The sequence below is a fragment of the Salvelinus sp. IW2-2015 genome, linkage group LG6.1 (genome assembly GCF_002910315.2).
Source record: "Salvelinus sp. IW2-2015 linkage group LG6.1, ASM291031v2, whole genome shotgun sequence".
NCBI lineage: Eukaryota > Metazoa > Chordata > Actinopteri > Salmoniformes > Salmonidae > Salvelinus > Salvelinus sp. IW2-2015.
In genome coordinates, this window is record NC_036845.1 from 13,577,961 (window position 1) to 13,591,103 (window position 13,143).

Genomic DNA, 13,143 nt, shown 5'->3' on the forward strand with positions numbered 1-13,143 from the left:
ATCAATGTGGATAGAGCAAGCAAGGTAGTTGTTTACATGTGTGATGGACAGACAAGTGTAGACTATGGCGCAAGATGTGACTGACATTTTGTTGGTGGGGAGAGAGCGAGAGAGGGTAGTGGAGGAGGCTTGAAGTGCTGGGCATCTTGTTATGACATGCATTATCTGAATTAGGTCCACTGAATTATACCTAAGAGGGCCGGCTTCTATGAAAGAACTTTGAATGTCCTTTGAGCTAGCTAGCTAACAAGCTTGTGTGTGCCGAGTGGCACCAGAATTAAAAACACATCTTGCCTTTTTGTAGTTAATAAATCCTTTGTGAAACATTATAATTAGGCCTTTTGAATTCTAAACTAGCATTGAAAAAGTTAATAGATTCTATCTTCTGAATCACGATTCTAACAACAGTACAGTAGCCTATGCTTTGGAAGAGGAATGGGCAGGTAGCCTAAATACACACACTTACAAAGATTTTCAGCTTGCAGGCAGACACTGGAATAAGTTTCTGAGTGACAGAGTGAGCGCTTTGCATAGGCGCTTTATTGCGTTTTCTTGTGGGACTAGTAAAAATGCCTGCAACTTAAAAGAAGGTTATTAACTGGGTTCTTGTGCTTTTAAAATAACAGTTCTGTTCCCGAACGGTATGGATTACTTTTGTATGTTCTATTTTGTTTCTATTTCTGTTTCTTGAAAATGTTTGCTATTTTTCTGGTTTTTGGGGGTCCTGCAATTCTACATATTTTGTCATGGCTTATGATGAGAGCATATGCTAAAATCCAGGGGGTGGTTTAGAAAAGTCAGTTTAATAACACTTTCCTGTGGATATTTTGTCCAGCATAATGACCAACCACCAAACAACCAGTAGAGTAAGTTCAAATGTAACTGTATTCAACATTCTGGCTTGCAGAGGTCCTGAAAGGACCTTTCCAAACAATTGTATTGCATTATGTCAGATGGTGACTAGCTAGCAAGCTATCACCGGATGATGTATCAGGCTACATACAGTGCCTTCCGAAAGTATTCATACCCCATGACTTATTCCACATTTTGTTGTATTACAATCTAAATTCAAAATGTATTAAATTCGTTTTTTCTCACCCATCTACACACAATAACTCATAATGACAAAGTGAAAACATGTTTATAAAAATTGTTGCACATTTATTGAAAATTAAATACAGAAATATCAGATTTACATGTGTATTCATGCCCCTGACTCAATACATGTTAGAATCACCTTTGGCAGCGATTACAGCTGTGAGTCTTTCTGGGTAAGTCTCTAAGAGCTTTGCACACCTGGATTGGAGAATATTTGCACATTATTCTCTTTAAAATTCTGCAAGCTCTGTCAAGTTGGTTGTTGATCATTGCGAGACAGCCATTTTCAAGTCTTGCCATTGATTTTCAAGCCGATTTAAGTCAAAACTGTAACTAGGCCACTCGGGAACATTCAATGTCATCTTGGTAAGCAATTCCAGTGTATATTTGGCCTTGTGTTTTAGGTTATTGTCCTGCTGAAAGGTTCATTTGTCTCCCAGTGTCTGTTGGAAAGCAGACTGAACCAGGTTTTCCTCTAGGATTTTGCATATGCTTAGCTCTATTCCATTTCTTTTTATCCTTTATCCTTTTTATCCTAAAAAAACTCTCTAGTGCTTGCAGATGACAAGCATACCCATAACATGATGCAGCCACCTCCATGCTTGAAAATATGAAGAGTGGTACTCAGTGATGTGATGTACTTGTCCCAAAGATAACGCTTCGTATTCAGGACATAAAGTTAATTTCTTTGCCACRTWKTTTTTTTTTTTTTACAGTTTTAGTTTAATGCCTTATTGCAAATATTTTTATTCTGTACGGGCTTCCTTCTTTTCACTCTGTCATTTATGTTAGTATTGTGGAATAACTACAATGGTGTTGATCCAACATCAGTTTTCGTATATCACAGCTATTGAACTATGTAACTGTTTTAAAGACACTATTGGCCTCATGGTGAATCTCCCTGGTCCTTCTGGTTGAATCTCTGTTTGAAATTCACTGCAGAGACTGAGGGACCTTACAATCATTTGTATGTGTGGGGTACAGAGATGAGGTAGTCATTACAAAATTATGTTAAACACTATTATTGCGACTTATTATGTGACTTGTTAAGCACATTTTACACATTTTACAGCCTCTACTGTAAGTCGCTCTGGATAAGAGCGTCTGCTAAATGACTAAAATGTAAAAAATGTACATTTTTAATCCTGAAATAATTTAGGCTTGCCACAACAAAGGGGTTGAATATATTTCTAAAAACATAATTCCACTTTGACATTCTGGGGTATTGTGTGTAGGCCAGTGACACAACATCTCAAATTAATCCATGTTATATTCAGGCTGCAGCACAACAAAATGTGGAAAAAGTCAAGGGGTGTGAATACTTACTAAAAAGACTAGTCTTCATTTTTATCTCACATGAAATGCACCAACAGCCTCAGCAAATAATATTTGCAAACATGATCGGTTATGGTAATGTCAACTACTCATGATATGGACCCCAGAATAGGCCGCATCAACCATGAAATGGCCAATAGGCCTTTGTAAGAGTTTCAAGATATTTTTCACTGTGGTGACTGTTCTGTAGGAATTATACAAAAAATACATATCACATCTTAATTTAAGAAGTTAATTATTTGTTTATTATTCATTTATTTAAGTATTTCTATCTCCAAGATTCACCCACCCGAAAAATATAAATTCCGGTTTATTCAAAAATGAAATGAAGCAATTGTTATTGACCGCATCAAAGGAATGAATCAAGAAAATCAAAGTGGCAATAATCATAATCATTATTACAATAATAATTAAATAATCAGAATATCCACATTCATAACAAATCCATTTACAATGGCAATACACTCTTCAATATCACTCTTCCATTAATATACACAAATCCCCGAATGTCTGTCCTTTTTAAAACAAAAATAGAGGGGTTGGGGGACTATGGCTTGTCAAGGGGTATGACTATGTGTGACCTGGGGTTGAAAGTTCAAGGGTGAGGGAGGGTTGGCGAGTTGGAGGCACACTTAATAGAACTTGAAGAAATGGCTAATAACATGGTGTTACTTGCATGGAAGAGTTGCTTCACAAGTAACAGTGTGATCTGAACCAAATGTTCAGCCTGACAGAGGGGTCTATGAGAGGCAGAGTTCGGGGAACTAAATTGGAAAGATTAGATAAGGGTTGTCTGGATAAATATATAAATCTGAATGACAACCATTGCAAACATTTAATGTAGAGAAACGTAAAACTTAAATCAAATAACAACGAAGAATCATAATAGTTACAGGAATTCAAAGAAAAGGAGATGGAGGTCACTGGAAATATTATCTWAGTTATTCTATATACTGTATATGTACAAACATTGCTTGGTCACCCAAATATAATTTTAAAAAATGCCTCAGTTGATGAGAAAATGAGGGCAAGCCAGAGATTGTTTTGAGAGGCATAATTAGGTGTGTAGGTGTTCAGAGGTGTCAGATTGGTCAGTGTCTGCACAGAAAGTGCTTCCCAGACAGCTGTCCTTTAAATTGCCAGTGTGAACCTCTCCACTCCCCAACATTTATTCTTTGAGGGGTCAAATACGTCATTTAAGAGAGAGAGAGATTAGAGGATTGAGGAAAGAATTGTACACCCTGCATATACAAACAAACTGTATATACACATAGACACACCATATATACACACACATATCCAGTATATACACAACAACTGTACACACACTGTATGTACACACACATTCAATCACTTAAAAGGTATTAACCTCTAATCTCTCGCTCTTTTGATGTGTCATTTTTCAGTGGTCAGAGGTGAAGGAGGGCACAGGGTTTTATTTAGCTTCTGTGTCAGTGGAGTCCATACAAAGAAATCAAATGGAAGTTATACAGAAAYTTGGCTCCAGAATTCGGTCTCACCACACTGGAAAAACATGATAAACTCGCATCTGCTCCACTAAGCTTACATCAGAGACAGAAATAGGAAAACAAAAACGTGATGGTAAGGATGTCCTCTTCTAAGGAGTTTTAGATCGTCTGTAAAATGGAGAGCTCCCCAGCGATTGTCAAGTAGAAAATCAACATCCATCCTCACATGTCTCTTCCAGGGATTACAAGAGAGAAGTGGAGGGGTGCAGGTCACAGCAACGTGCAAATCATTGTGAGGGGAGCAGGTAAAACAACAGTTTGTGTTTTTATCCGTCACAGTCCCAGGGCAATCTTTCTCCACAAAAGGGTAATGTTCCATAAGATTGTCTTAAGAAAAATCAGTTGATATAAAATGGATCATTTCTGGACTGTCATTAGATACTAGAGTCTTGTCATTATCAAGAAATAAACATTTGCTCAGGAAGATTTCCAATTAATAGTTTTTGTAGTACTATGGTAAGAATAATGCATTATTATAKAAATATAAATCATAGCATTGTCTACATTTTTCAAAGTTTTAATTGAAGCAATATTTTGTTTTGTAGCAGTTTCACTTGTAATAGGCTGTGCATAATTAGTTTCCTTTAAATGTAAAACTAATAGAGATAAAGAAGAAAGAACAAAACCAAAACCATGGCAGATATGAACAGGAGCATAAATAGTCTAAAAGTGAACATAAACTGAGGTGGGTGGTTAAGAATAGATAGAAAGAGGAATGGGTAGATAGTGGGTGGACTGTAGAAAATGGTAGGAAGGAAAAATGAAAGAAACAAATTGTGAGATCTTAGAAAAATGTTAGGAAAGAAAAATTACAGCACCTTTGAAATGCATCTTAAACACAGCAGCTCTCCCTCTTTCATTTCACTTACTGCTCAATCCCAAAAGGTTTATATCATGTCAATCTGCATAGCTGTTCTTCACATGCTTGATGAGCCAACAAAACCATTTCCCGAGATTGGCATGTCTTGAAAAGAAAATCAGATATCTAATCACAAGCGTCAAATACAGATTGTCCAGCCATCCAATCAGAGAGAGAGGGCCCAAGTAAAGTAGGGTAAATAACACAGCAGATCCTTACATGGTCAGCTGTGGCTCTGGACTATCCTTTAGGTCAGGAGAATTGAACCAATGGCCCAACTTCTCCCTTTGTCAGCCAATCGCATCACGAGAGAGCGCTCTTGATATATGGCCAGGCCATGCGGGCATCCCGATGTTTAGCCTTCAAGCCAATTAGGTCCAGATTGTCCTCACGAAGCTGCGATGTGCTAAGAGGAGAAAAGGAAGACAGAGAGAGAGAACGGGGAGGTGCTTTGGATTGAGTTGCTATCCAATCATAGCCATTCCCACTGGGCACAGACGTTCATTTTCAAAGTCTAATTTTGATTTACATTTTGGTTGAGTTGTCAACTTAAAGTGAATTTAATCCATGTCATTGGATTTAGGTTAAAAGTTAGGGCGGAAAAAATACTACATTCCCTAACGTTCCCTAATGAAATTCAAAACTACATCACATTTAGCCTTTTTGTTTAAATGATGTTGAATCACTGTTGATTCAACCAGTTTTTGCCCGTGGGATAGATCTTGTAATAGATGGGACCAACCACTGTATCGATGGCAGTCACTCCAAAGTAGGATTAATCTCTTTGTCAGTTTGGTTACTCTGAGGCAATATTTGTTAACCTGAGTCTCTCAATTCTGCATCTCTGAGGTATATTAATGGCAATGCTCATATATCAACCAGTGACCTGTATATCCATATCTTTATTCAATGCAGATGTAAACCCTAGCTGCTTTAAAGCCATTTTATTACTGATATGTTTTGGCACTCGAAAGGTAGCCCTATTAGCTGACTTAAGCTAACTACACAAACTCTCCCTATTAATAATCACACAACTTTTAATTCAACATCTCTAAATTCTCTCATATCCTGAATCTCATCCACTCTACGTTATGGCTAATCCCCTAGTACTGACCGACACAGCATTGGCGGAGGCATTTTGACCCTATGCACAAAGTGCCAATCCTAACATGAGATCTGCATGTTTAAACTCAGACTTACTCGTAATGCATGATGCCAATGGGAGAACTGCAACAATATAAATCAGTTAGGATTTGGCCCTTAGTAAATTGACTTAATCAAATAAAAAAGGAAATAAGACCGGTGTTGTGTTCTGCAAAACCAGGACGTCTGAAGCATGTTAATCTCTTGAGACGCTAAGCCAGTAAGGAAAGTTATCCAACTAGTTATAAAGCACCACCAGTGTGAAACTAAAAGGGCCAAAAAAACCCAAATTCACATCTAAACAAAGATTACAATGGACAAGTTACACACAAAAAACAAGAGGACATGACACACAGTATAACAGTATTCATGACAGGTGATATCTGAACAGTTGACACAAAGCAATAATTTCTTTAGTGCACTGTGTAACATTTTAGATTTGAAATACTCTTTACTAACGATGCCCCAAACAAACTTTGTTTCCAAATGTTGTTACATTAGCATTCATCATGCTCAGCTGAATGGTACGTTAACTTAAAATAGTCCTCGAAACGACATGAAGAAAGTCTATGCCACATACAAATTTGTCTGAGCCTGTTTGACTACTGGCCAAAATGTCATTATCTGAGACCCAGGCACTTAAGGCTAGACTTAACTGGCTACCCCAAAATAAGAATCAAATAAATAGTTCGTGGTACTAAACAGAAAAAGCCATGACAACAATTTTGGAAGTGTACTAGGTGTTACAAGTGACTACGTTTATATGCCTGGACACTGAAGTCCAAAATAGCTTCCTTTTATATTTTCAACCACTTAAAATTGCTGGTAAACTTTTTACCTGACAACTTTGTGTTGTCTCATTTGGTTTAAGCACCCTACTTGACCCAGCTCCCACTCCATTAAACAATTGCACACATAGGGACACGACACAACCATAACAACAAACAGACAAATACATAAAAGAATAGGCTACTTGACAATAACAGACAGAGATGAGAGAAGCAGACATACAGACAGTGGGAAACATGAGAGGCAGTGCTATGACACACACACTTGATTTGGAAATGGCACTGTTTGTGTCTGTAGCACCAGTTGATCACAACAGGTTCTGAGTTGAGAAGAGAAAACATTGCACAGTCCAGTCCACAAATGGGAAGTCCCTTAATTAACACATTTTTGAAAACATCACACACTTTCCTTAGGCCTAGGCCATGTCTATGAAATCCAAAAATGAAACCGTATTCTGCTTGTTCTGCACTCTATAGTTAGTCTGCATTTCAAAAAGCTATAGTTTATTTTGGGATCTTGATTAGACTGTATGTATCTATCAATAAAATATAATCTTTCTGTCATATCATTCCCGCCTGTTATTTGAAAACCCTGTTAAATACACTCAAAGGCACTAAGGAAACCAAACTACAAAGCCAGATGACCACATCTACCAATGAATATGAAGACTGGAGTTTTCAGGACAGGAAATGACAAGATCTATCGATGGAATTATGGGATACTACACGCACGTATATAGTAGGATGCTATTGGCTACTGAGAAGTCTTTTGGGGAGTGAGATGTTATATATGTGTTGCTTGTACGGTCTTTATTTGATTAACAAACACACAAGCAAAATCTTACGGAGTTGCTTGTTGGTGATTAGGCCTATACCAGTGTTTGATAGGCTCTATGTGTTGATCGATTGAACAAGTACATGAGGATCCACAATTCAACGATAACTAAAAGGATATATTCTTGTCCTGCAAGACAGATACTGACCAAGCCCAGTTTGAGCATGACGGAAATGAGGTCCATTGGAAAGCCCTTTTGTTGTCTTGTGTGATAATGCTGAACGTACGTGACAGTTAAATGTACAATGACTGCTGCCCCCACACCATTTCTTCTCTCTCTGGTTTGAGTACACATAAAAGAAACTGGAAAGATTGCAGTCATCTCATCCTCCTCAAAAAAGGAAGGAAATGTGGCAAGACTTTTTATTTGTGTCTTCTCTCTCTGATTTGGTTTTGTGTTGTTTTTGACCTGCTCCCTCTCCTCTATGCCCAGTCCTGCTGTTGCAGTGCCTCAGCTGCCTCCGTGCTTGTCACTGGGGAGGTTGTAGGGTTGCCACGGAGCTCTCCATTCTGGGGTGGATTGGGGTGGAGATGAGGAGTAGGGGGAGGAGGAGGGTCTACGGTGGGGAGGGGACTCCATTCTCATTCCGGGGCAAGCCGGTGGAGGAGATGCCCGAGGAAGAGATAGTAGGGTCAGGATCAGTGTCATCCTCCTTCTTTTTCGCCTCTTTTCTCCTCCTCCTCCTCCTCTTCCACCTTCAGTATTCACACAGGGGTCTGCTGAACCCAGGGAGGAATGCTGGGCCCCTAGCAAGACAGAGAGAGGGAGGGGAGAAGAGGAGTAGGAGAGGGGAGAGATGGGAGTGGGAGAAGGGGCATTCAGTGGGGGATTTGTGGCATGGACAAGGGTGTAAAGAGGTCAGCCAATCAGAAAGAGCGAGTGAGGCAATAAAAAGAGTCATATATGAAGCAGGAATGTTGAGAAGACAACAGGGAGGATGGAAGGAGAGGGAGATATGAACAAGCAAGGAATAATCAAATAAAAAGAGGAGGCCAGTGAAGAACAAACAGGTGGGTAGAGGAGATGTAAATAGGTGAATCAGTTACGAATGTAAAAAGAAAAGAATGGAGGAATAGTGTGGGGTGATGTGGGTCCCGGTAGGGAAGGATCAAAGCAGGAGGTAAAGAAAGAAGGGTCATGTGAGAAAGCAAAGGAAAGGTAAGGGAGGGAGAGAAATAAGTGACAAGGGATGGGAGGAACAACGGAGAAAGAGAAATAGAGGAAAATGAGTTACAGAGCAGAAGTATGAGGTACACCAATAGAGATGGACAGTATAGGAGAGGGGATACAGTCAGAAAAAGAAAAGGTGGAAGGAATTACAATCTCGGGTTGACCAACATGTCAGAGTGTCTTGATCTTCGTATGATGCTGAGTTAGAAGGGGGTACTAGTCAGGGACGGGTGTCAAAAGGAGTCAGAGCAGTCAAGTAGAATGAGAGTTGTGTCAGTCTTAGCCAATGAGATTAATTTCAAGGAATTTCTATACATTCTAATTTGTATTATAAACTGGGTGGTTCGAGCTCTGAATGCTGATTGGCTGACAACCGTGGTATATCAGACTGTATAACACGGTTATGACAAAACATTTATTTTTACTGCTCTAATTACATTTGTAACCAGTTTATAATAGCAATAAGGCACCTCAGGGGTTTGTGGTATATGACCAATATACCACGGCTAAGGGCTGTATCCAGGCACTCTGCTTTGCGACGTGCTAAGAAAAGCCCTTAGCCGTGGTATTACACCCCCTCGTGCCTTATTCCTTAAATATACTTTAGTAAAGGCTTGAAAACCATGGTGACACAAATAGTTGTTATGACTCTATAACGTGATACAATTGTGTCACTTTAATTAATCTTACGCACATTAGAATCCATGCGCATTTCAGGTTTAGCATGGTTTTTGCTAAGCTTTCAGTCAATTGACCTTTGTCAGAGCAAAACTTTCACAGATAGAAGAAAATAAATGAAGAACATAAAGCGTTCACCGAAAGCTTAGCTAAGACCACAATAAATGTGCAGAAATTCGATATTGTTTTTTCATGCACCTTTGTTCCCTTGTCAAGTGTGTGGTTGATTCCCACACRTCATTGAACCTTATAAGTACTTTAACATTTAAATWGTAATAAGTACTTTAAAATAAAACATTATAGATGATAATATTATAGTATTGCATTACTATAATAGTCTAACATGCAGATGTGTTACAGTAATTCTTAGAACTTTAGATGCGAATTGGAGAACATAATGACTAAATACTGATCTACAAAGCTTGTATAAGAAGCTAGCATTCAAGAGCTCTCAACTGTGTCTAATCCACCAATCAGAATTTCTAACCCATACCCATTGACCAATTATCAATGGATGCTCATTAATTTACCAAATCTGTAAAGCACTGGGTTGGAATTTGTAATAAGTGAATAAGTCAAAGTTTGGTTTTGCTATCTATCCTTACCTACATTGGCGCAGAATAACGTCATTGCAAATACCAGATTGATTTCACTTATTAATTAAATCAAGCTCTGAATGCAAGTCATCATGTTCAGTCCTGTTCAGTACAGTCTGTGTTAGAGCAGTAGGAAAGAAAATAGCTGGGTTAYTGGCACTGACAGAGGTTGTGTTTGATTGAGGAAATGGTGTCTAACGTATCAAAGTAAAAACAGGAATGTGGAATCATTTAAAAGTTTTCTACACGTATAGAAGAATCTGAATTGACATTTACTGAGATGCCAATTCCTTTCATCAAATGTGTAATAACTTCATTGAACAATAAGGACTAAAAACCATTCATATGATTGTACCAAGGAGTATGAAGTCTTAAGATGTGAACGATGCACTGGAGAAGTGAAAGTCAGAAAAAAGGTACTTCAAGAGGGTTTTATGATCTGCATCTAGTACAGAAATTAGTCGGAAACAGGCCATTTGATTTCAAAACTAATTAGCATTAAATATCAGGGTGGGTGTGTCCATTGTGTGTAGCACATGTTTCCATCTCTAGAAAGGGAACAAAAAATGTCCTTCAAAAAGTGGAATTGAACTGGCAGACCTTTTCTCTTCTCACTCAGAACCTTGTAAAGCACACGGCAATAACCAATTTCAACGGATATTACCGTTAGCATAAATGCGAATTCCATTCCCTACTTGGTGCTAGCAACAGTAACAGGAAATGTGTTATGGAAACAAGAGGAACAAGTGGTATTTCTCTACCAGTGCTGGATTACTTTYAAACCAGTTCTACAAAAATTACTACAAACCCTTTCACATTATTTATCCAAGTTTAGCCAGACCTGCCAATACAACTGAGAAAATTGTGCGAATATTTTATGATAAGAAAGTTAGATAGCTGCTAGATAGCCAACCTATGCTAATAAAAGAAGCAGCGATCCAATCAACTTAAATAAAACGTGCATCACTCACTGTTAAAGATCCATATGTGCAGAGTTTGCTTACTTGAACAACTGGTGTTTATGTTTGTACAAAAGCTGCAACTAATAAAAGTTAGGAAATTGTAGACAAAAACAACACATAGCGGATGAATTGTGCAATGTTAAGTGCATTGTTAGTATGCTTTGGTACGCAATTCTCAAATGTTCTTACYCAGCAACATGAATAGGAAATGAATACTCAATTTCTGTTTCAAACTAGGCATATCATTGTGGAAATTAGACGTACAAACCAACCAAATATTCCATAACAGCAGTAGATGACTGACATASATATAAAGGACACTAGACAACTCTCCAAGTATGACCCAGAGCAAAAAGAACAACAATACAGTACTGGCGACACACTTGATCAAACTCACAATGACAATACATGAACATTGGATCAACTTATGTGCTCAGGTGCCATATACATACAGTACACATACACACAGGAATATATAAACACACTCTCAAAGAAACACACACATTGACATATAYGCACACCAGTTGTTTATTTTCAGGGAAGGATTGTGTCAGATACGGAGATTTCCCATAATTCCCGTCATTTATTTGGGGGAGTGGTGGGAGGGGAGATGAGTCGAATTGAATGGATATGTTGATGACCCACCGCAACGTGTTCCTCTGTGAGACACGTGCGGTGTGTGTAAGTGAGTTTGTGTTGATTTGAGCAGGGGTATTGTTGTATATGCATGTAGTCAGTTACCTTGTTGATATTGGTTCTTGGAATAGAGCCTACTTATATGTATTACTGCAGCAGAGCCATCAGTGTTTGTACATGTACCTAATAGAGTATCTGTGAATTGTCAAGCTGTTTGTCATAACTGGAACTAACTATGGCCTGGATTCAATCAGATCGAGCATTAACCATCGTTAACCAGTGTTGGCCGACATCTGCAGAGCAAATGTTTTATTATCCGTACCGCGTTAGACGTTCATGAGCTGACATATCGGTGAGTGTGTGCTCTTGTCCGTCACAAACCATTCCCTTCCTTGTTATCCTTACCACGTTAGAAGTTCAAAACGGTGCTAGAAATTGTAGGCTCTATCGATGTTAGAAATAATGACTCTCAAATGTAATGTCAATCCATTGATGTTAGGCTAATGGGAGAGATTTATAGCCTATCAATCTAATTTGAGTGTTTGATTGGTAACGCGGCTGCATAAATATCTAATGCGGCTGCATGGAATTTGTCGGATTACGTTGGGTGTGGTTTCGTTGCTTCTTGTGAATCTGACAACTCGAACGCAGTTCCGACACCGCCAAAACAACGGCTATTCAGCTGTCAATCTGATTGAATCTAGCCCTAAGTATATATTACAACCATCTATATCCTGATCAAACAGTTCGCTTATCATCCCAAAACAACACAGGGAATTGAAAGAAAAAAGTAGTGGAGAGATGAACAAGGATGAAGGATGTGAAGAAGGATGAAGGAGTTGCAAGGTTTTGCAAATGCCAACATTTGATAATAGTGGAGCATTGAAATGGAGCATTGCATTAAACAGCTGAACATTTCGATGCATTTCAGTCAGGAATTCTACCATTGATGCTGGAGTTTTATGGTTTGAATTCAGAGGGTAAGCAATTTACCTAATGCAAAGAGTTACACGTTCAGGAAGTCTCCGTATATGACTGAATTTGTGCAAACAATTTTGCCACATTTGTCTGAGTGGTGTAAGAGTCACATACATTAATGTATACACTATGTGTATTTTAAATCTGTACAATACATAAATCTAAATGTCCAATATATAGTGCTACACTGTACAGTGCCTACGGAAAGTATTCAGACCCCTTGACTTTTTCCACATTTTGTTATGTTGCAGACTTATTCTAAAATTTATTAAATTGTTTTCCCCCTCAATCTACACTCAATACCCCATAATGACGAAGCAAAAAGGGGTTTTTATAAAAATTAAAATTAAAATATCACATTTTAATAAGTATCCAGATTACAGCCTCGAGTCTTCTTGGGTATGACGCTACAAACTTGGCACACCTGTATTTGGGGAGTTTCTCCCATTCTTCTCTGCAGATCCTCTAAAGCTCTGTCAGGCTGGATGGGGAGCGTTGCTGCACAGCTATTTTCAGGTCTCTCCAGAGATGTTCG